Consider the following 24,211-nt stretch of genomic DNA (forward strand, 5'->3'; position numbering starts at 1 on the left):
TCTTTTAAGTCAGTGGCTACTTGCAGGTTGGCTGGCCAGGAATCCGACGGCGAGAAGCCACCCGATAACATCTGGGTCGTTACCTCCGACAAATAATACCAGATATAATTCAATAAGAAAGCCAGCCGGACCGTGAGTTCAACCCCCTCGGCCAGCAAAAAAACAACCCAGCCTCGTCCGGGGGTTCGAGCTGGCTTTACATAAACATTAACGGCGTCATATCCATAAACAGGGTAGTTCTATCTCGATGAATTTCCCCATTCCATGATTTAAATAAACTATTTGTGCTTTTAGTGTCATCCTTCAGCTACCTGAGATTGTCTCTCCTTTATAATAACATTTTATGTATGGTAATTTGATTTTTTTGTAAGACATTTTGGAACTCACGGTTTGAAATACTACCAAATATTACTCACTATAATTGATTTATTTTTTAACAAAGGGTTGTGCTGAACAATAACGATTGTACAGATAATATTTATTAATTTTTTACATTACCCGAAGAGTATGTAACATTTAATAGATTATTGGTAATAGAGAACTTTACTATTATTTTATGTACATCGTATTTTAAAAAACTTACATAAATAACAAAAATAATGTCTTGAGGGGATATCATAGTTTAGGGATTTACTCATTGATAAGTAATCAAACCTGATCATCTTTGACACCGTTTACACCATTCACTTTTTAATTTATTTTATTGTATATGTATCATGTAGGAACAAACAGACGCATGGCAAGAATTAAAAAAAAATATATTTGGTAAAATTGGGTAAAATCTCAATGCTGCGAATCCTCGAAGTTTTGGAAACGTTTTCGTTGCAAAACTTCGAAAGTAGTGCCATGGAAAATGTAGTGCTCCCGGTCTCGAAAGCACCGTCCTTGCACGCCATGTCCGGGGATAATTTCTAATTTTTCTTGGTTTAAGATTTCTGATTTTATCAGCCACGTCCCGGTGTTAAGAAAAAAGAGAAAATTTTAAAAGACTATACCGCATTGCAAATAAAATAAATCCGATGATGCAACGGGGTTGCAACAATAAACCGGCGATACCAAACGGAACCACGACTAATTGAAAACTTCGATATAATACAATTGTAACTATCGATTTAATTAGTTTCTATCTGAAATTGAGAAAAATGTTTCACCTGGAATAGAAATGACGTAATAGATATTTTTTACACCATTGGTCTCAAAATGTCCCAAAAGTGATATTTGTCCAAAGATTGTTCAAAAACTGGATTAATATTTGAGAGATTATGTATTTATAATTGTGTTGCCGATAAAAAAATAAACAGGCTAAAATATCTTTATTTTTTGTATTCAAATGAAAAATAAAATTAGCCATATATGTATTTAGTAGTCATAATTGACCTTATTAATTATTTTAATTAATTATACTTGTTATATAAGATCTCGGTTGCGATTAAAAAGCTAGTGTCATCCCGCTCGTGACACAAGCTTTTTCATCCCAATCATGACCATAGTTAAAAAGTAAAATTAATTAAAATAATCAAATTACCATGGAACTTATTTACCACTTTCGAAACATGCAAAATTATCCTAATTTGTCCTATTAGCTGTTGGTTGATAAATTAATATGAGTTTGAGTTCGACGTTTTTATTTCTAAGTATAATAAAAACTTGAGGATACAGAAATCGACAATAATTTTGGTTTTTCTGAGGGATCGTGTAAAACATGCACATAGCTTAATGATAATAAATTTTTATTATTATCTTTTGTTTTAAATTAAGAATAATACGAATACGATCATGTAAACAATTTTTTTACGGCTTATAAACAAGTTTGAATTAGTTGTCGAAAGACTATAATTTTTCTGCAGCCTAAACATATAAAAAACATATTACAAACATGTCCCATGATTAGAGTAACGTTTTCTTATATTCGACTTCAACAGTTAATCTTATGATTTTTCCTTCTTGAAGGTGGGATAATAGGCCATCTCAAAAAAACCACAACCAGTTTTTATCCACAACGTTTCGGATTTATTTTAATCCTTCCTCAGATGAGTTNTAATTCCAAGGATATACCGTGATTCTAACCCTGGACCGCTTGCTTTGCACATAAGAGTCGATCGATCTAACGACCTAATAATTATTTTTTTAAATATATTAATAATTAATGATAATATATTAAAACTTTTTTCGTAGTCTGAATAAGTACCACACTGGCTCTTTTTTAAAATAAACTGTTATAAAATATTAATGACTGATGACCACTTTTTTAACCATTGTGTTAACTCACCTGAGGAAGGATTAAAATAAATCCGAAACGTTGTTGATAAAAACTGGTTGTGGTTTTTTTGAGATGACCTATTATCCCACCTTCAATAAGGAAAAATCATAAGATTACAAATATGTATATGGTTATTTCTCCCGCGCACAACATTAGTACTATGGCTAGCACTGCACCGGACAGCACTTATGAAAAAAACGAGCCAACGGTACTACTCAGTATGATGGATTAAGTATGTCGAGGGAGGAGGTCTCGCGGCCATCGACGTTTAATGCTCGGGATGGAAAAGTATAGGAGAGGTAGTTTTAGGGTAAAAAACCCGTAGTGAAAAGCTAAGGAGCTTTGATAACACTTCTGAAGACATGATTGAAAGGGTTGCACTAGACATGCAAGATTTGCCCGAACCTCACAGGTCTACGCACTATGGTGAGTGGTCGTAATTATATCTTTGAGTTAGTAGAATGTTGATGGTCAGAACAAATTTCAGTCCTGCAAGTCCCAGTTAAGTAGTTTCTAATCTTCTATGGGATTCTATGTCGGTATAGATACAGTTATAAGTATGTATCTGACTTGCGTGAAAGTTAGTAGCTCCTTGGAGAACAAGAAACTGCATATGTAATAATAATAATAATAATAATAATAATTAAAATTAGGTGAAGCTCAGTATCTGTTGTTTTAAAGTTCGATGATAAATTAAAGATGAGATGATCGACCTGCTTGTTGAACAGCTTGAACAAAAGGATCTTCAGTGAGGTCACAACAGAAACGAATAACACTTTAATTATTATTATTACATATGCAGTTTCCTGTTCTCCAGATATATTTAAACACTCATCTAGTTAAAGCCCTGATGATGACGATATAATCGTCGAAAGCTCGGCAAAGACTTAAAGAGTTTGTCGTTTCTGTTGTGACCTCACTGAAGATCCTTTTGTTCAGGTTAGTAGCTCCTTGTTGATGTACACTGAACGGCGTGACTGTTTTTTCAATGATACTAAGTACATCAGTTTTATCCTGTGTTTTTTACCAATCTAAAGTTATTGTTGGATGTTGATGGTTGCTAGGAAAGAGTCAGGTAAGAAAAATGAATTTCTTAGTAAACTGCACAGGTGGTAATTTTGGTGCTGAGATATATAAGAGAGTCAGCAGTATAAATGGTAATAGGACCAAGAATGCACCCTTGTGGGAGCCGACTTTTGTGATATCTAATATCCTCACTTAATCGAGCCAGCGTTCAGTTACATAGGATTCCAGGATAAAGTCATAAAAGGTCGATAGGAAGCATTTATAAAGGGCATCAGTTATGCTTGGCTGCCAGTCCCTATCAACATTCTGGGCCAGAACGCATCTAAACAATACTCTTTGCACTGTACAGCTTGATGAGACATAAATTAATATTTGTGTAAATTTAACATATTTACTACCAGGACTGCTAAAACTAGGGTTATAGACTTTTCTAGTTGACCAATAAAAAAATTAATTATTCTTTCCCCTTTGATATAGAATATCCCGAAACCTACAGTCATCTCTACTTCTTGAATCATTCGTTTACAAAATGGCGCCTTAAACTATATACTCCTGATAGGAAAACCATGAACTTTAACCTCCGGTAAATTGCTATCCTTCCAATTTTATTTCTCTTCCAATCGGACTTCGTTATCTTAAGTTGTATCTAGGCAAGACCATCCTTTATACACCTTTAAAGGACAGTACTGAGCCGATCTGTCCGACTAATTAAACATTTGCTTGAAAATTGAAATTTTCTTCTGACAACAAAAGACTAAAACCTAGATGGACTTTCGGCATTGAAATCACAAAAAGAATGTAACAATAGGGATACTTTAGTACCTGAGGGTATAAACCTAATGTAATATGTAAAGTATACTCTTGTGAAACGACGAAGCATCTAATTAAAAATATATATAAACTTGGCACAAATCGGACGCCATGAATGACGGAATATGAACAACACATTCTACGGTTTTGGTTGGGTTAATGAAGAAACTGTCGATTGCCAGAAATATTTTAGCAGAAGGCTTATTAAGAAAATAATTTATTTATACTAATGAAATTATTAAATATGAAAAAAATAATAATAACAGTCACTAAACGCTGGAATTCTACTTCCAAGAAAAGATGTATCGAATGTACATAGCCGTGAAGTCAATGGTAGAAACGGTTTTATGTCGGTGTTCATGTGTGAAAAAAAAGTTGAACGTTTTAAAATTTCCGTAATAAAATCCGACGTTTTTTATCGATGGCTCGGACAATACCGTCGGCCCCCTCCGCAGTAAATCCGGGATTTATAGGCGGACTTCGCCTCCGCCGGAATCCTCGTAAAAGCCAGTGCTTCGCACACATTCTTCCCGGTTCTTTTTAACGTCGGCTGTGGATTTATTGGGCACAGTTAAAACTCCCTTATCTCATATCGGGAACCTGGCGTTCAACGCTGACAATGTAATTTTATGCCTTAGGAAGTAATTACTTTCAATCAGGTCCCTTTGAAATTCAACAGGTCCGAGGTCTGATTAAATTATAGAAGTGATAAATTACTCACGCTACCAGAAAAGGAACAGTAACATACCTGGGAACAGAGATAAAAAAAGTTAAATTAGCATGTTTTATTTTTTGGCATTAAATATTATATCAGTACAATTGTGTTTTTCATAGATACATTTCAAAACTGCTAGCTGTGTAACATATGTATCGGCACACATGGGTTAGTTGCCATGAAAAACGTGACACCTGTTGATTCTAGTAAGATATGTTATGAAAGCTAAGGTTAATTGCATTTTCAAAAAGAAAAAAATCTGAATTTAAAGATATGGTTTATGATTTTGAAAAATTAAATTGAAAGCAATAGTAATCGCCTATTATTAATATAAAAAATTGGTTCAATACCATACTAATGTTGAGTGGCTATTCTAAAAGAATGTTACATATTGTAATTAAACATATATTTTATATTTCATATAATTTTGATAATTTTATGCTCCTTTTAAGATTATATTGATCTCAGTAGACATCCTTCAGGGAAAATAAAGAGAATTTCTATGATGAAGTAGTGAGAAAACAATAGTATGGGGATGAACAGAAAAATTTCTGGTACGAGTTGGATCTTCGGGAGGTCAAATGATAGATTAAATAAAAAGAAAAATAACAGCTTCCGGGTTCAACCTAGCTTTCGGCGACTTATATCGCCATCCTCAGGGCATCCCCAAGAAAGATGAATTTACATACACCATATAGGTTATGATTGCACATGTTGAGCGACAAGAGATGAGGCATCCAGAAAAAAAACGGCCGGTCCAACTACTTATGCTAACATTACTATTGTACATAAAACTTTGTTCAGGTACTGTTTTTGTGTGTGTGTTCACAGACTAGTTAACATTAAAATTATACCCGAAATGCTATTAGAATATTTAAAAGTTAATAATATGTACATGGGATAAAAATAAGGGCGACTCCCCGTTAATTTCTGCAAAGTGAAATGCATCGCTGGGCAACATCACCTTTACATAAATGAATACGTCATGACAGATATGACAGCACCATCAAGCAATTTGTCCAAAGGTTTACCCAAATTCGATGGTCCCTATTACCTGAATCGAGATTGGACCAGTTCTTTTACAGAAGGGTGTTATTTATTGTCTTTACGGAATGTTTTATTGGACGTAAAATTTGGTGGTGATGCGAAGGACTCAGGTTTAGATATTGTGTAGGTTACTGCTTGTAGTACCCCAAAATAAAGTTGTTAAGAACAGATAGTCTGGATACGGGTTTTTTTCCCATCCACCAGCTCACCGTACCATACCGTGACCCTATACCGGCGGACCACGCCAAAATAAAAATTGTTGGTGTGAAACAGAAAAGGAGGAAATTTTTTAGCTTATGGTTTTCCTCGGGCTTTGTCTTATTATGCCTTATGAAGGTGAGTCTGGACAATGGTAGGGGATTTATTTCCTTTGAGTTTTATTTATTCTAATGGGCCTTTCGTTGCGTGCTTCCTCGAAAATATTGAAGGGGAAATTTTATGGCGCACGTCATAATCCGTATCGCATTCAGCACATAAAGGGCTGAGGGACATTTTGAATTCGTAGAGGTATGTAAATAAGTTGCCATGACCTGTCAAAATTTTCGTGGCTCAGAAATCTGGAGACACCCACATCCTTTGTGACTTCTCCTCGATGTTCGTCAAGTATTCACTGATCAGTCACTCTTTGGTTTAGTTTTCCCATCAGTTTTCCACCCATTTCCATTTCAGAGCGCTGTCTTATTAAGAGCCTTACTAGCTCATGTAAGAGTCTGGACGGGTCTTCCAAATTTTAAGTTGATATTGTAATCCCAAGTGCATATGAATAAGTAATTTTCCAATTATTAAACACCAAACAGCAAAAAATAATCATAAATAACCAAATAATATTACATTAATGAAAGTGTATTTTTAGAAAAAGTTACTAGAAGTTTAGTTTTCGGTCACCTTTAGTAATTTTTTTATTGATATCTTTTTAGCTTAAGGTATGATTTTGAAAAATTGAAAAAGGCTTTTTAAATTAATCATTTATAATACATCGATTATCATAGAAATGTTGTTTTTTATATTTCTTTTGCACTGAATTTTGTTTAAACATAAATATCTAATTAATCCTTTTATGTAAGGTTTTGGTCGAAATGAAAAAGTCAGTCAGGATTCGAACCCACGACCTCGGCCCAATACGCCGCAGCTCTAACCACTTGAGCTATAGTGACTTCGATCCACTCGGACACCAACTCTCATCTCAACTACATCTCGAATTTCCCTTCCTTTTTGCCGCTTTTCAAATGTCGCGGAGAACATAAGTACTTACATAAAAAGACTAATTAATTGAAAAAAAGTAATTTAGGCAATAGATACTAAATACAATGGAAGGAAAACATATCTAAATTAAAATGTTGTTTAACGATTGAAAACATGTACGGAGAACTCACTCCACGATGTGAAGACTGCCTTTTAGTATTTTATTTTACTCGTGGATATTGATTTTTTTTAAAAATATTTTTTCTTAAATTCTTAAATATCGTCTTTTCATATGAAACCAGGTCTTTTATCCACTTTCTAATGAACACATCAAACAGCAGAAGGGAAATCAATATCTGGGATTCCATCTGAACAGCATTCCACTTGGTAGATGTATCAGCAGATGGTCTAAGGCAGAAACAAAAAAGAAACCACTTCTCCAGACAGTTTACGCAACTTGTAATTAAATATTGAAAGCTTTGAATTTTCACCTTTCACACAATAATCCGGCTCTTTAGTAAGTTTTTTTTTTTATTGCCGACTCAAAGCGCGTCGTAATTGTAAGAGATGGAACTTTTTTTTCAGATCGGACCGCCGATTGTGCCAAGCTCGAGCTTTTCGAGGGATAAATTTGTTTTCTACTTTCTCCTCGAGCAGTCGGAATAGTGTATATTATATTTTTATACCGTCCGCCCCTTTGATCACACTTCGTGATCTTTCGAACGAAAAAGTTTCTTGTTTAAACGGGTAGATAAAAGTTTCTGGAGTTAAAAAAAATCAGAGGCTTTTATAGAAATGTCTGTCCCACATGGAATACAAATCACTCTAATAAATACACGCCTGTGACGACAAGAACCACTTTAGTAAAAACATATTTCCTTAAATAGCTTAAATCATTTTTTAAATTAAAAAGTATTAATTAAGGCCTATTTGAAAATGAATTATTTACGTGAAATTGAATTGAATTTGAAAGCCAAATTTTATTTGTTAGACGATGTGTTATGAATTATCAAAAATGTTTCATAATTAACTAATTATGGCAAATAAAATTTGTTTTTTAAAACTGCTGTTGTACGTGTGCAAAAATCCTGAGCCGAATGATCACGAGTATCTAATAAATAATAAAAAATAAAAAGAATAATAATAAATTAATAAAAAAACAAACCAGTAAAAAATATTTGTAAGAAGACTGAAATATGCCTTCAAAAGATAAAAGTTATGTGTATATCTTGAATGAAAGTACTTATCATACAGAAGGGCTTAACGTCCAACTACCCTTTGGGCGTCGGAGATGAGGCTAAAACCCTTTTTTCGTATTATGCTTAAACTAAATTCCACGTGTTATTAAACAAGTATGTTAACTTATTATTTCATAGAACTGTGTCATCTGTGTTGAGTTTTGATTATCCCGATCTGCGAACTTTATTATGTGATTCGACTTTTCAATACCTTCAGTGGTATAAACTGACATATGACATATCTGACTAAATAACGCACTGGCAAATACCGAACGCCACAATTATCGAAAACTAACATCAAAATGTAAGTAGTACTCAAAAAAATTGAGGATCCCTAATTCTTGGAACTACGGTGGGGATGGAACTCACACCGCTGGCCGGGGTATGTGAGGCGAACCGAACTTGGTCACTTATCAAACCTGCCGAACTTATCAAAATGCCATAATGATAGATGTACAATCATCGATTAATCCGCCATGAAATACGGTAGCAGTATGTTGCATAAAATGAATGAGAATTTCGATGAGTCGTCTAGGGGTAACAGAAGATGGATGCAAAAGTCCCATACCTTCCCTTCCTTTCCTTTATTCCTACCTTTTCCCCCCTCTGCTTCGGCAGAGGTTTCCTGTGTTACTGTACCTTCACCCCTCGAGTAACGGGTGAGAACAATGGGGGAGTAATCCCGGGTGGGCGATTAGTCCCACCTTAAAAATAAATACTGCACCATGGAAGGGGGCAATTCCAATTAGCCCCTAATTGAGGTTGGACTCGTGGTGGTCGTGGTTTGAAGATAAACTTGCGTCTCAGCTGGAAGGCGCCGGCCAACCGGAGCAGGAGGTATAACTACCCTCATCTACCTCTCAGCAGGGTGGCTGAAGGTGGGAACATTGGAAGCCACCAAACACCCGGGGTAGCATCTGAAAACCTGGGCATCCGGTAAGCCTAGCAATTGGTACGGATGTAAAATAAACCCTGAGTCCTAGGACGAAGGAAGACAGGGAAGAAATGCCCTATCAGGGGTCCAACCAGAATCGTGGTTCGATTGCGGTTGCCTACTAGTAATTCCTTTGTGGGTTTTACGGATGGCTCTTCTAAGAATCTCTTCGCGTGCCTCATGCCTGTGGTATTGTTCCACCAGGTTTTGGCCTCATTAAGGATACATTCTGAGATGTATCCTCTTTTATGGTAAGATGCTAGGCCACCGTAGGGTTCAGGATCTATAGAGTCCATGTTGGCTCTCTCTTTGACCGACAGGTCAACTTTATTGTTGCTACTAGGCCCGGAATGCCCAGGAACTGGAATGCCAGGGTCGGATCATTAGCGTCGCTGACTTCCACCAGGATCTTCCTGTAAGTTTGAGTGAGTAATCCTTCATCTTAAGGATACACAAGGACTAACTGAACAACGCACAGACTGAAGATGGCGAAATGCAGAAACTAAGCTACCAATCAAATTGATTAAAGATATGTTATTATATACACCCACTCATGTTGCTCCAAATAGTATCAGGAATAAGTCAGAATTTTGCAATATGTTTTAGTTCTCATATGTTGTGAAGGGCGTATCTACGATTTTTTTAAACGGGGACATTCCCGTGCGAAAAATTATCCATGGCGTGGAGGCAAGGATTGCTATAATTTCTAGACCCCAGATGCTTCAGTTAGCTAATGAAGACAAAACATAAACACTTGTTTTGGGGCGATGCGTGCCCCTCCTGGAAACAAGAGAATGTCCTGGGTAGGAAGCCGGCAAAATCGAGTAAGGGCCAGGCATACATGTTTTCGCGTGCCTTCTCGCTCGAAGACCAAATGACAGCCCTGGCGTTTCTTCTCCGGTCCAGGAGCCTGGCCACTCCGCTCTTTTTAATTACCGATGGCACGAATTCTATACTTTCAATAATTACACTTCTCGACCATTCCCATCCGCCTTTACGTGACGCTGAATTTCCAGGACGGACTCTCACACGCTCCTGATTATACACCTCACCACAACCTGGCAGAAGTACTCAATACAAGCTAAATCTCGTACTTTTACAAACGGATAAATTGTAGGACGATATTCTATTGGAAATTTGCTTTATTGAAAGTTTTATCCTATTTTTTTTTTGCTTTTGAACATACGGACAAAAACGATAGACAGTACGCAGATGAACGATTGACCTGGATTATTATCGTAATCTACGTAATACGTACTGTCTATAAATTTATATTACAATTGTTTCATACAAGGATATTTCCATATTTTTAATGATAAAATTGTTTTTGTCTGATAGTCTCATAATGATAGATCAAATACTGACTTCCTATAAAATAAAGAAGCTTTGCCTTCCTTCTTTTTAGTTTTAGTTTATTAGAATTAGATTTTATTGACATGGAGAAGCCCTAACACTAGACAATGGTCCTCTGTATAAAGTTAAGCATAATCGCTGTGATATCTATCCATAATGCGCTCACGAAGTTAAAATTAAGTAGTTTCAGAATCTAATCCTACTTTTGAGAGTCACACGGCTTTATTTTAGGATATATGTTTGTCCCTGTTCTATGCATCTGTGTATACGTTTTGCCACGACCAAATAATTCATTCGATGAAGTATACGTCAAATTGCAAGAAGTTCTTGGTAATATAGGTCGCTGTCGTGGAGAATCAAAATGTACCTTTAAAAATCATCAGTAATCCCTTTTACCTACGAAGGCAGACACAGGCAGAATTACACTGACCAGCATATATTTAGAAACGTTCGAATAGCGTGTAATTGATCAGTCCCGAACCTAGGATTATACATAAATAACAGCCATGACATGATCGTTAAGCCAGTAAAGGTTTAGAAGAAGAATTTCCGATTTTCGCAGTACACAAAACGCTTCTAGATCTTTCTCATATAAGATTCATATTATTCATTTGATCTGTGCGGCAGCTTAGAGCAATACATACGAAGATAGTTAGCCGAACATTATGCAACCCTTCATCTAGATATTTTGTTCATTTGGTATCATAATCTGTCTTAAAAAGATCATACTGGAGATTAACAGATACGAAAATGTTAAATAGTCAAGATACTAGGGGTATTCACGATGTTTGTAAGATGTTAACTCGTGTTAACTCGAATAGAGGAATGTCCAGTAAGATCGTGAACGCCCTCTTCTTTTTTTGGGCTGTTAAACGTTAATTTTTCCGCAATGCTGCGCGTGGCGATTGGTAGAACCGAAAATAAAGCTATAACATCCCTTGAAGGCTTGTTGTTGTTTCTTTTGGGTTAAATTGTATGATACCAGAAGTTAATAAAAAAGAAAATTAATCAACTCTTTCATTCAAAATGCTATCTGTGCACCCGAAAAGTACTAACAAATGACACGATTCAGTTCGTGCCGACATACCTAATTTGTATCCTAACGTCTGATTAATTAATGCGTATTTAAGAATAAAAATACATGTAAACAAAAACCAGCTGTTAAATTAATAGCTGCCAAGTCGGTTCTCCACGCCCTATCGAATAGCAATGTGATTACATTTTCGACCTAACATCTAACATTAGCCCTGGTCTGTTAGATCGAGCAATGTTAACTAACCGATTCTTACAAGTCTCCGTCATCCTTTTTCTCGATCTAACAGAACCTAACAGTGTTAGCAGGGTTAACACAAAGACGTGAATACCTCTACTATACAATTCGCCTCCTGAACCTTTCGACCAACAATTGAACCAAAGAGCCCACAAAACTCACTCAATGCTACCAAAATAGTGAAACTTCGAGTAGTAAAAATTTGATACTTCCACTGACACATTCAAATCTAACAGGTAAGTTACTTATTTGCATTCATTACTTTTAAAATATCCAAGGTCATTTTTCACACAATCTTCCAAATCTGAACTGTAATCCTTTTGTAGAGTTCAAATCTTCTTTAAGGTCTAAGTCTTACGTTTGAAACTGTCCTGAAAAAATCCTGTGGTGGACTTAAAATCAATTACACTTCAAAATTCAAGAAATATACAAATTTTATGTGTGATGATTAGTGACCGTTAATCGATAATTATTCAGAAATCGTGAGATGCGGTCTGGTGTGATGTAGGTTTCAGAAAAACATTTTCTTTATCGTGCCAACGTTTCGATCTTTATTGAGATCATCTTCAGGGCTCAAAGTGTTTGTCTTCTGTGTAATTGTGCCATTCTTGCGTGTCGTGTTGAGACTTGCCAATCCACACTTTGAGCCCTGAAGATGACCTCAATAAAGGTCGAAACGTTGGCACGATAAAGAAAATGTTTTTTCTGAATCCTACATCACACCAAACCGCATCTCACGATTTCTGAATAATCATTAAGTATTTAGGATTATATATGATAGAAGACTAACTTGAACTCCACACACACGATAAAAAAACAGACATTCATCAAACGATTTATAATGCTTTATTACCTACTCAACTGACAATCAAAATTACCATAAAAATCAAAACTTGCGATACACATACCTACTCAAATTTATTTGGATGTACGGGTGCCACAAGCTTATGGGTCGGCCAAATATTACAATATTGAAAGATTACATAATTTTAAAACTATCACAATTTTAAAACATCACACCAGACAGCATCTCATGATTTCTGAATAATGAAAATTTTATTCACAATCTACCATATGCTATTGTTTTTTTTATGTTATGCCTATTACTGTCCTATTTACTATTTGTAGTTGATATATTTCCACTTTTTCATTGTTGTTACGAAGTTTTATATATGTACAATTTAGTAAAAATATGTTCAAAATGTATACCAACTCTAAATATTTGATTTTCTTCCTTCTTGATAATTAGATCATTTTGATAATTATAATTATTATTGCGGTCCGTTCGGTTTCGAATTATGAAGCGTCGACAGAACATATGTTTCTAACTCAGTATTTTTCGTACAATTTTCATCCTTATCATCTATTAGTCCGTCTATTAGGGCTTTGTCAAAAAAATATCAGTTTCTGTTGCATTTGCAATATGTAAAAATTTGAGACAGCTACTAGATTTATTCTAAAAGATACTTTTCCTTCTCTAATCTGTAAACCGATAAGCCCGGGGATCATTGCCTTCTCCTGAGCTAAGGAAAAAATGTCCGTATTTAAGTGTGACTAGACGCACAAATCGGTTTCACCTCGTCTAGAAATAAAACAAAGCACTTATTGTTCCAGAGGAAAGGTTTCACTTGTAAAAATTTAACAGCTCGTATTGATAAAACCACTTTGCAGAAAGCGGACCTAGTCTAGAAAAAGTCCTAGATTTAAAAAAGTGAACCCTTCCGAACTTTTAACGAGGCTGGAAATTTCACTTGGAAAAGGCCACCGCCTCCGGGTCTAATTGACCTCCGTGTACCACTGATTCTCGGCTAACTAGTTTTTTTATTAGTGGTTCCAATTTGGCCTAACTGCTCTCCCCCATTGACATGCTTGCCGTCCTTATTAACCGACTTTAAAACGCCACTTTTATCTTTTTAATATCACAAATTATAAAACTAGATCTAACTTTTGCTTTGGGGAACAGTTTCAGAAAGTTTCAGAAGTGAGCTGAGCTGGTTCACTAATTTCACAATTTTTTTTTGCGTTTGAGGTTAGCAGTCTGTTTATAAATAATTTGCCTCTTTACTTTTTCCCTGCTTTCATACGGTGAAAATATTTGAGAATCAAAACTATCAAATGACCTAAAAATGACTCAAATATCCTTGCTGCAAATAGAAAAAAATTTTTTTATTACTATATTATAATAGAATACGCTTATATTTATTATATTTGTAGAAGTTATATAAGAACTCCACAAATCTTGGAGACTAGTAATAATAATAATAATCGGAGAGGAAATTGATTTGTTCTTTATGGATGGTTTGCGTTGTTCCTTGCCTGTTGATCAGCTTTTTCATTTCCAGAAATGCCTACATGACTAGGAACTCAAGCAAATACCACGTGTTTGTTGAGTGTTCTGATTTCATAGAGATATTTGTGAATTTCTAAGATGTAAGGGTCAACCGAGAAATTATTTTTGGTTGCTTCGAGACCAATTTTCGAATCAGAGCAAATAATGGCATTACAAATTCCTGGCGATTCCTTTATAATGCCCAATGATCTTCTGATTGCATGAAGTTCAGCTGTGTATACGCTAGCCTCATTCGATAGAGACCAGCTGAGGTTATACTCATCAGCAAATATCCCAAACCCTACCCAATTTCATTTTTAGACCCATCGGTATAAAAAACTTTATAATTGGGATAGTTATTTAAAATTCGCAAGAATTCTGCCTTGATCATCAGAGAAGCTGTTTCTCTTTTGTTCAATAAGGCCAGATCTTGGATAATTGTGGCAGTAGGTAATGTCCACGGTGGGATATCTAACAATTTAAAACCCTGAACCGCCGGCAAGGTATTCCCTCCTAATCTCAACATTTCAGTACCGAAAGGTCTCGTCCTAGTTCTTAGGAACGAGTACATAATATCTTGGTGAGGGTTACGGAAATCTGAGGGAAATAGAAGATGGAAAGGCTTAGACCAAAGTCTAGCAACCTAAGAATTGCCTCCTCCCTGAAAATTTCCGGAGGAAGGACACCGGCATCATTGCAGAGACTATATAAAGGACTTGTTCTATACAACAATGTATGCCAGGAAAGGATGGTCAAGTCCGCGTGGTCAAGGTCCGAGTCGCAGAAGGTGAACTTATTCGTCCAGTGGTTAAATGGTCGCCTTTGTTACCAGAAGGAGACAATGATGATGACTCTAAAATTTAATGATTAAATTAGGTGGGCGGTATGTTGTGGCCAACAATATTAGAGTAATTATTTACCATAGGTTTGAGTTCTTTTGTTTTTATAGGCCTCTGGTCTATGATCAGATGCTTGTAACAGTCTCTGAACATCTGAACAACTTTAATAGTGTCAAGACCGCGTTCTTTGTGCACATGCGTGAACGAAAACCTCTTGTTTTATGAAGTGTCAGTCCGGTGTTCAGTTTGGATAACCAGAAAATTACCAAACCCGTCATGTCGTCTCCCTTAGACAAAATCCACCATCGTGAGGGCACTTTATCTAACCGCCGCATGAATCATAAGAGAGGCTATATATCCTATCCGCTGACGTCAACTAGACATCAGGTAACAATCTCGTGCTGATACGTTGTGATCGAGATTGCTCTTCTTATTATTGTTGTTGCCCGCCTGTCGCATCTACGGATTTGATAATTAAATTCTTCGCCAAGAAGTGAACTCAAATATTTTGGAACTTAAACTCTTGATTATTTATAAGATAATAAATTCATATGTAAATCAAATTTAGTTATAAAGAATATTGTTAAATTAGAAATAATAATAAGCAGTAATAAGTTCATACAAAGATGGGCAAACCTATCACTGGGGCAATGTAAGCAACCTTTCAACTGCACTAGAAACTCTGCTACCTCCACTGGCCACATTTATTCAATGAGGAGCAAGGAAAAACGCAAACCTCATTTAGGTTGATCAAACAGCATAATAAATAAAATCAGACACCCATTCATAGATATGGAGACTAACTACATCATCTCGAAAACACTTTTTACAGTATCCTATAAGCTTCAACAAACTACAAATGACAAGAATGCAGTATAACATCATATACAATGATATGGTAAAAGTTGGCTCAAACAAGCCCAAAACATAAGCACTCATATTCATTTGGGAAGTACACCTCGGTATTTCAAGCTGAAATACATGCCGTCAATGCCTGCGCCTTAGACAATCTTAAAAGAGGTTACACTGGCAACAAATTCCTCATAAGATCGGATATCCAAACAGCTATTAAAACATTAGCATCTAAAAATTCACAACAAAACTACTCAGCTAATGCATCCAAAATTCCAAAACTTGGAACAAAACAATAACTTGATAATATCTTAGGTTCAATGTTAAAATTTCTTTTCTTTTTCACTCACAAACACTGGATCAAGGTAGGTCTTTAAGATAAAAGCAAATTCTATTGTTACTGCCAAGCTTTCGACCTATTTTAAGAGCATCATCAGGGCAAAACAAGCCGTACACACATTTAAGAATGTTTTGTCCGGATGATGACCTTAACAGGTCGAGAGCTTGCCAGTAAGAACTGAATTTCTACAAGACCAGACATTGATCTAGAGTGTTCATGAGATCTTGGGTATCTAAGACACATTAGTCAGAGGAAGAACTGCAAGAGTATAGGCCTTGAACCTATTCTTGGGGTAAAATAAACACTCACAGGATCTTCCATGGCAGAATAGATCCAATAAATACAAAAGAAGGATAAACTCTAGGGGCGGTAGTCACAAGAAATTTATGCTAAAACAATCCTCACTAAGACTACTAAATTCATAGCTACGGAGGGAGGGCTAACTCAGAGGAGTGATAGGACTATCAACCGGTCACTTGCATCTGTGAAAACATCTACACAATTCCGATCCTGTCTTTTCCACTCGAAACCTTCAATAACACCTCACACTACTTTACCCTCTACACCAGATTAGCCCACTCACTGTTACAGTTAGAGAGGGGTAAGTACAGAGAAGTGATAGGACTTTTAACCTGTCCCTGGCTTGTGTGAAAACATCTAGACACAACATGGGCATATTCACTAACGATCCCATTTGTAGAGTATGCAATGAGGAGGAAGAAACAGCCAACAATATTATCTTCAAATGCGAAGCAATCATGCAATGGAGACTTAGAATTCAAAGAAAAAACATGAATTTCAGTAACGACAGTCAACGACCTAGGACTTCATACGAGAATGACAAGTCGATTGCACCGAACTAAGGAACTAGGAAAGTTCAGTAAGCCAGAAGGCTGCAGCGCTTGTGAAACAAAAACCTCCCGTCCTGGTATCCATCATCACCTGAGTCTAAGCCATGTTATTTTGACAATATTACTGAACTAATTTACTACTTTCGTGGTCCGCTTGACCAAATGTCGTGGATCGGTTGGATTGAAAAATGGCAAAAGAAGGGAAAACTCATAAGGTGGGGTTGAGATGGGGAGTTGATGTCCGAGTGGATCGAGGTCACGATAGCTCTGGTGGTAGAGCAGCGGCCTATCTAGACGAAGGTCGTGGGTTCGAATCCCTCTCGTGCCATTAACTTTTTTTCATCTCAACTAAAAACCTTAATTAATTGTCATATATTACTGAACATTGACCTCCTTCCAAATTAGGATCATCCGAACGTTCAACAAACTTATATTTCTTTTTTATTTATCGGTTACTCCAATAGAGAATTAAGACAATAATTTTATTGTTTTATTATATTTAGGGATTTATGGACACCTGCCGCATGTTTTGTGAAATTTCTCTGTGTAGTGTACGCAGTGAAAAGCCTGTAATTTGGTCGTTGCTATTCATCATGATCGGCCAATCCTCGCTGTGTTGGCTGGGCAGAACGCATAGCGGCGTTTTGTCATCTTAGTGTTGGGGATTTTGCACAGACGTGTCCTTGAAGATAACAATTTAATGAATCAGCATGATTGATGGTTAATAATTTTTTATAAAATGACTACCAATAAATAACTGAGAATGACGAACGTTTATTTTGCCTTGGAATGGCAGCAAAAATGCTTAAGAGTTAACAACTAGAAAAAAAAAAAAAAGGCACGCTGACATAAATCAACATACATTTGTTGTGATATAAAGATGAGTATCAAAGGATTCTGTAACGAGATAATGAGTTTGCTTTTTATGGAAGTTAATGACGCTCTCGAAATCGAACAGAAAGGAGCCGAGGGCCGAGACGGTCGGTCGTTAAACAGTGGCTTCGTGTGCGTACAACTGATGTGTAACGCGATCATTAAATAATCCCAAGCCGAATCCAATCGATTTCGGTCTCGTAACAGAAGTGGAGAGCACTCCAAGAAGGTAAAAAACAACAAGTGGAAAGAGTGTTGATCTCAATCACATCAGCACGTCAATCCAAGGGGCGTGACTCGGCCGAATCCGACGACGTTTCCCTCACGATTAGCATAAAGCGCGTTGTTGTCCATTTTATAAAACACTTCGACGTGTGCAATTAGGGTAGAAAAGAACCGACGACGAGGCGGGAATAAGCAAGCTATTTATTACCAAACAATGGAGCTGAATTGGGCTATCAATCCGGTCATTGATTCTTGTACATAACTGCCTAATTATTAATAGGGAAGAGACCACTTTTTAACAACAGCATCAAATATGACAATAGTTCAAAACTAAAATAATAACAATTTGAAGAACATTGGTCGCGAAATTGATGTTGACGTGTGTATTATTAATCTGTAGTTTGGTCGTACACGACCATTTTGGTCTATCTTTGCTGTCATCTATCAGATGTTTTTCAGCCGCTTCAGTGGTGCACATATAACAAGCACACGACTGATATAATAACGCAGAGACAAATAATTGAAGGTGACGGGAAGCTGATACTCATCTGCCAGACCGAAACAATGAAATGAACCATCAATGCATCAAACAAACGAGATCAACCAAAATTCACCTTAGCTTTCTTAGTTAAAACAGTCTTGCTAAAAACACCATAAAGTCTGGACGTGGCAAAGGAGTAAAAACCAAGGGAAAGGTAAAGACCAGGTCGTCCCGTGCCGGGCTTCAGTACCCGGTTGGAAGGATTCACCGTCTATTGAAGAAAGGCAACTACGCCTAGCGGGTCGGTGCCGGTGCCCCCGTTTACCTTGCTGCCGTCATATAATAACTAGCCGCTGAAGTTCTCGAGTTGGCAGGCAACGCAACCCGTGACAACAAGAAGACCAGGATCATCCTTCGTTACCTTCAACTGGCGATCAGGAATGACGAGTTGAACAAACTTCTCTCTGGAGTCACCATCGCCCAAGATGGTGTACTTCCCAACATCCAGGTAATCTTCCTTCCCAAGAAGACTGAGAAGAGCGCTTAATTTGCTTTCCGTCCTATATTTCAAGAAGACATCTCACAATTTATATTACTATTATGGATAATTGCATCTATGCACTGAACATTCCTTTTATGCTTTTTTATGTACGGTTTTTGGTTGAGAAAAAAAGTCAGTGTCACGAGCGGGATGCGAACCCACGATCTTCGGCTAAATACGCCGCTGCTCTACCACTTGAGCTATCGTGATTTCACTCCTCTCGCTCACCAACTCTCCATCGAAACCTACAACAGTTCGAATTTTCCCTCTTTTTGCCATTTTCTATTTTCAGCCATCCCGCTCGTGACACTGACTTTTTTATCTCAATCAAAAACCTTACATAAAAAAGAATAATTAATTGAATAAAGTAACTTGTTCAATTGACCACTAAAATGTAAATGAATTCTTTTCATGGTTTCAAATGCTGTTCAATCATTAATGGACTTGCAATGGTTCAATTTTTGTTTAAAGTTTTAGATTCTTAGACTTTTTTATTCATGAATAATCTGGATCTCCGTGAGGATGATGAACTTCAAATAGGTTTAAATCTTGGCGGATAACGATTGAATCTGTTTTTCATCCTGACCATACCGAAATCCAGGTTATTCATGCTGGTTCAATTTGACAAATTTTAATTAACATCCAATTTTTATGCATGAAATCATTGAACAAGCTACCAGAAAGTAATGGTCCTACCTAAAAGCAATAAAAACAATTAAGTTGGTCATTCCGACTGATTTGGGTCAGCGTATTTTCGCTGTTTTCCTCACTCCGAGGGATTCTGCTTTCCAACCAGTCCAGTGGTGGCTTATGATAATTTTTAGTAAATAAGGCCATCACTAAAGCCCTGATGAAAGCCGACGGACAGACGATAACAGCAACGATAGGCAGAAACGACCAACCTACAGTCCATCTCCATACAAAGAAATTTCACAAAAACAGGCTGTAATTAACAAATTGTGTACTTTGTACTCCTTACTTCTTGGAAACACATTACATTCTTTAACTTAAGGTTTTGGACAGAGTATTAAGTACGTTATTGGATCAAACTTGCCCAATTTCCTAACACAACGATGTTCTATTTTCAATACTGGGATAGACCTCATCTTTCTACTTAGGCTAAACGTCACATCAACTGTGTTGTTAATATGATGAACAATCAGGGCCAGCAGCCTATTAACATCATAGCACATGATAAGCACAACTTCTAAATATTCTGTTAATCGAATAAGTCAAGACCTGGTGCAAAGTAAGAGTAAATAAATACTGCCTGTTCTCAGTGATCAACTGCTCTTATCAAACATCCGTATGATTTTCACAGAGGCAAATTAATTCGTCAAATGCTTCATCAAATTTAGTTCAAAGGCCAAAATATTAGTTTTCACTTATAACTTTATTAGTTTTTTTTAGTGATATTTTCAAACAAATCTAACCACCTGTGATCAGATGGTTTTCAAAAGCTAAGGATCGGTCTTGGATACAAGCTGAAACGGGCTGTTTGCTTCCAGGGGCTTCAATAAAAAGCTTAGGAATTTTATTGAAGTTGTTAATCAAAGCGTTTTCTTTAAAATCGAAATAACCATTTTTAATTATTAAATTCACTATTTTTCGTGGTCCGCTTGACCAATTAATATGATTCAATTAATTAAGGTTTTAAGTTGAGAAAAAAAGTCAGTGTCACGAGCGGGATTCGAACCCGACCTCTATCACTGAGGTCACGATAGCTTAAGTGGTAGAGTAGTGGCATATCAAACCGAAGGTCGTGGGTTCGAAGCCCGCTCGTGACACTGACTTTTTTATCTCAACTTAAAACCTTAATTATTTGAATTTTTAATTATCTTGAATGAAGCAATGCTGTAACCAAACTGCTCATGCAATCATTTTACATCTGCATTGAACATCACTATTGATTTTTAGGGGGCTTATTTCCTTGCATACTAGCCAGAAATATGATATGGATGATTTTTTTTTTGGGGGGGGGGAATTCAGTCAATTTCACGGGCGATGTTGGGAATGGAACCCACGTCTGCGGGCTCTACGAGTAGAGTCTAAAAACCAGTCATTCCCCTACCTCGTTGCCCAAAAATGTTGCAAATTGGTTGCAATAAATCAATTAATTCCTGTGAACTGGTTATGGTAGAAAGCATTTCCTCTATTAGGAGATTTTTAACGATAACTTGGAATTAAAAAGAGATAAAAATTGAAAAGAAGCCTGTCAATCTATCAACAGATGAAACTTAACGAGAGATGGTGGATTTAAAAAAAATTGCTATTTTTAATGGCGAAAAAATACAGCCCGTTTTTCATTTTTTTCATCATTATGACAGATGAAAAAAGTTGTTAATTCAGTCAATTATTTAAATAAAACATGCTGTATTATCAAACTAATTTACGAATATATTTTCGATTGATACGTTACGAAAAAACTGGATTTAGAAGTAGAGATAGGTATAATTAATGCATTAGAACTAATTGAAGATGTTGTGAACCCATCTGGAGAAAAAAAGGACCTGATGGAAGGCAGGAGATTAGATTCCTTCTAATTAAAACTCGGTTTATTACACTTTAAATAAGAAGTCATTCTTGACATGAGCACCCAAAAAATGTAATAAAATCTTGATATCTCGCGCCAGTGATTTTTAAATATTCTAATGGAATCTGTACTTATTACAATAAAACGAGTGTGGAGATTTTTTTTTAATGTTTGAAAGTTTATTCAGGCCGTGTCGCTAAGAAGGAAACGATAGCCCGGGAATCGAGCGCAGGGAGTGTTGATATGTTGTGTTAACCGAAAGCCGGTCGCGTATGCAGACAATAGGATGTGAAAGACAATGAGGAGCCTTGTAATGAATATGTCGACAATGGATGTTCATGGCCCATGGAACGTGGACTGAGATGATTAACCGTACCGATTCTGGGCTTGTTAAAATAAACAATTTCAAAGGAAATGCATCTCTGTTTAACCAACTTAAACCTACTTCTTGATTGCTGGAGAAATTACAATCAGTGCGTGAAGAATATTTCAGATCGATGAATTCTAGTCTAAGGATGTCACACATGTGCTGTTTGAACAGCAAGTAATTGAAATTGACTATAAATTGCATATATTTCAATTATATCAATAATTATTATATCAGTTTTTTATATTACATGGGGCACCATTTGAGCCACGAGCTGAACAAAAATCTTCTTTCATTATCATTATTTATTTGTCGTATTAATTTGTCAAAATTTTTAATTGGATAAATTTGCCCATGCTTCTACAGAAATCCTAGTCTGTAAGATTAGGAGGAAGTGGTAGGATTTCTTTGAAAAGTTCCAGCTGACCTTGCAACAGGGTTGTATAGTTCCTGTTCACCAGAGCTAGGGAGACCGTTTTTTGATAAAAGTGCATTTCATTAATCATTTAGTTTTTCGCTTTTGACAATAATAAAGTCGATTGTATAACCCTTTGACAGAAATGAGAAATAGACAATAGATAAGTGCAAAAAGTCGCAATGTGTACTGAGGAAGAAGTACCTATGTTTGTGACAAATTCAACATGTGCTTTCACAACCGAATTTCTCTATTAAATTCCCAGCTTTTATTCAAAATGTATATCTTATAGTCGTTTACTAGTACAAACATTTTAAGGAGACATTTGACAGTTCGTCGTTGAATTGATTGATTGTGTGCCACTATAGAAAAAATAATCGTATACATTCTTAAATCACCGTCAGTTATACAGTTCTATTACTGTTTTCAAAAACATATACCCGCATTTCTAAATTTTTAACTTTTCCAATTGATCTGATTGTATAAATACAGTAGTATTCTGGTGCTAAGTAATCTGATGGTTTGATGAGTTTCATAAGAGGTTTGTCATTGTTTAGACCTAGAACTTAAACTTAAACGGGGGTGGATGCCCAACACGATTAAACTAGTTCTTTCATGAGCTAAACTCCCTTTGTTAAAAGTCTTGCGTAGCAGAAGGATATAGTTTCATCTGATAAAAAAATATATTCAAAAAGTTTAAAATTTGAAAAAAAACCATTAACTAGCGATTGTATGGAACATATGTTTCTGGGAATCCATAATATGTTATTTAAAGTTTAATTAATTAAGGTTTTTAGTTGAGATAAAAAAGTCAGTGTCACGAGCGGGATTCGAACCCACGATCTTCGGCTAGACGCCGCTGCTCTACCACTTGAGCTATCGTGACCTCGATCCACTCTGACACTAAATTCCCATCTCAACCCCACCTTTTGCATTTTCCCTCCTTTTGGCATTTTCCAAATGTCGTGTAATCTGTTTGATTCTCGGCGACAAATGAAATGGTCACGGAGAGCTTTAGTGAAGGTACTACTTCATGTTATCTTATCAAATTTACTAGTTTTCGTGGTCCGCTTGACCAAATGATATGTTTCAATTAATTAAGGTTTTTATTTGAGATGAAAAAGTCAGTGTCACGAGAGGGGAATTGGTCAACCGGACCACAAAAACTAGTGAGTTGTTTAAAGTGTTACAATTATAACAAGAACGGACCTTCTATGTAGGACAACCTAATACAATCAGTTTTGTAGGCCGGTGAATAGGTGGTGACTTTGAGGAAATACAAATCAGATATCTGCGTGCTGACAAATCTGATTGTCACGATAGACACAGGCCTATTTCGTTTGTCAAACATGCTTAATATGCAGGAGGGTGAGATATGGGGCTCGCGGTCGACCCAGACGTGTTTAAAGTTCGAAGGTAGTATGCGATCTGCCAGAGAGGTTTTAATATGCCTCAGAAACATATTAAAGCAATAAACTAAATGAAAGTTGTGAGATTTCTTTTTGGTGACTGCGGTGTGATGAATTTTTATTGTTGTAATAAAGATCATCCTGGTCCGACAAACCTCGCTGCCTTGGTTCGTCAGATGTGTTTAGCCATTTAACTTTTTTAGAAGTGTGATTGTGTCAATAATTATCATAAGTCAACTACTAAAAATCACAAAACCAGCTCTAATATACTAAAGAAGCGAAGTTACATAAACCAGAATGATGGTGTAGAACTATTACCAA

The 24,211-nt window shown here is 36.3% G+C and overlaps 1 protein-coding gene, 1 non-coding gene and 1 pseudogene across 2 annotated transcripts in view; 1 reads left to right on the forward strand and 2 right to left on the reverse strand.

Annotated features, from left to right (window-relative positions):
* Positions 1-24,211, reverse strand: part of LOC106674422 (rho GTPase-activating protein 20-like) — a 424,732-nt gene that overhangs the window by 289,237 nt on the left and 111,284 nt on the right. The window lies entirely within an intron of this gene.
* On the forward strand, positions 14,778-19,172 carry LOC106674325 (annotated as a pseudogene).
* Trnar-ucu lies at positions 23,297-23,367 on the reverse strand. Its single transcript has one exon. It is a non-coding gene; the product is annotated as a tRNA-Arg (tRNA).

The sequence above is a fragment of the Cimex lectularius genome, unplaced genomic scaffold (assembly GCF_000648675.2).
Source record: "Cimex lectularius strain Harlan isolate CLEC.00 unplaced genomic scaffold, Clec_2.1 scaffold24, whole genome shotgun sequence".
NCBI lineage: Eukaryota > Metazoa > Arthropoda > Insecta > Hemiptera > Cimicidae > Cimex > Cimex lectularius.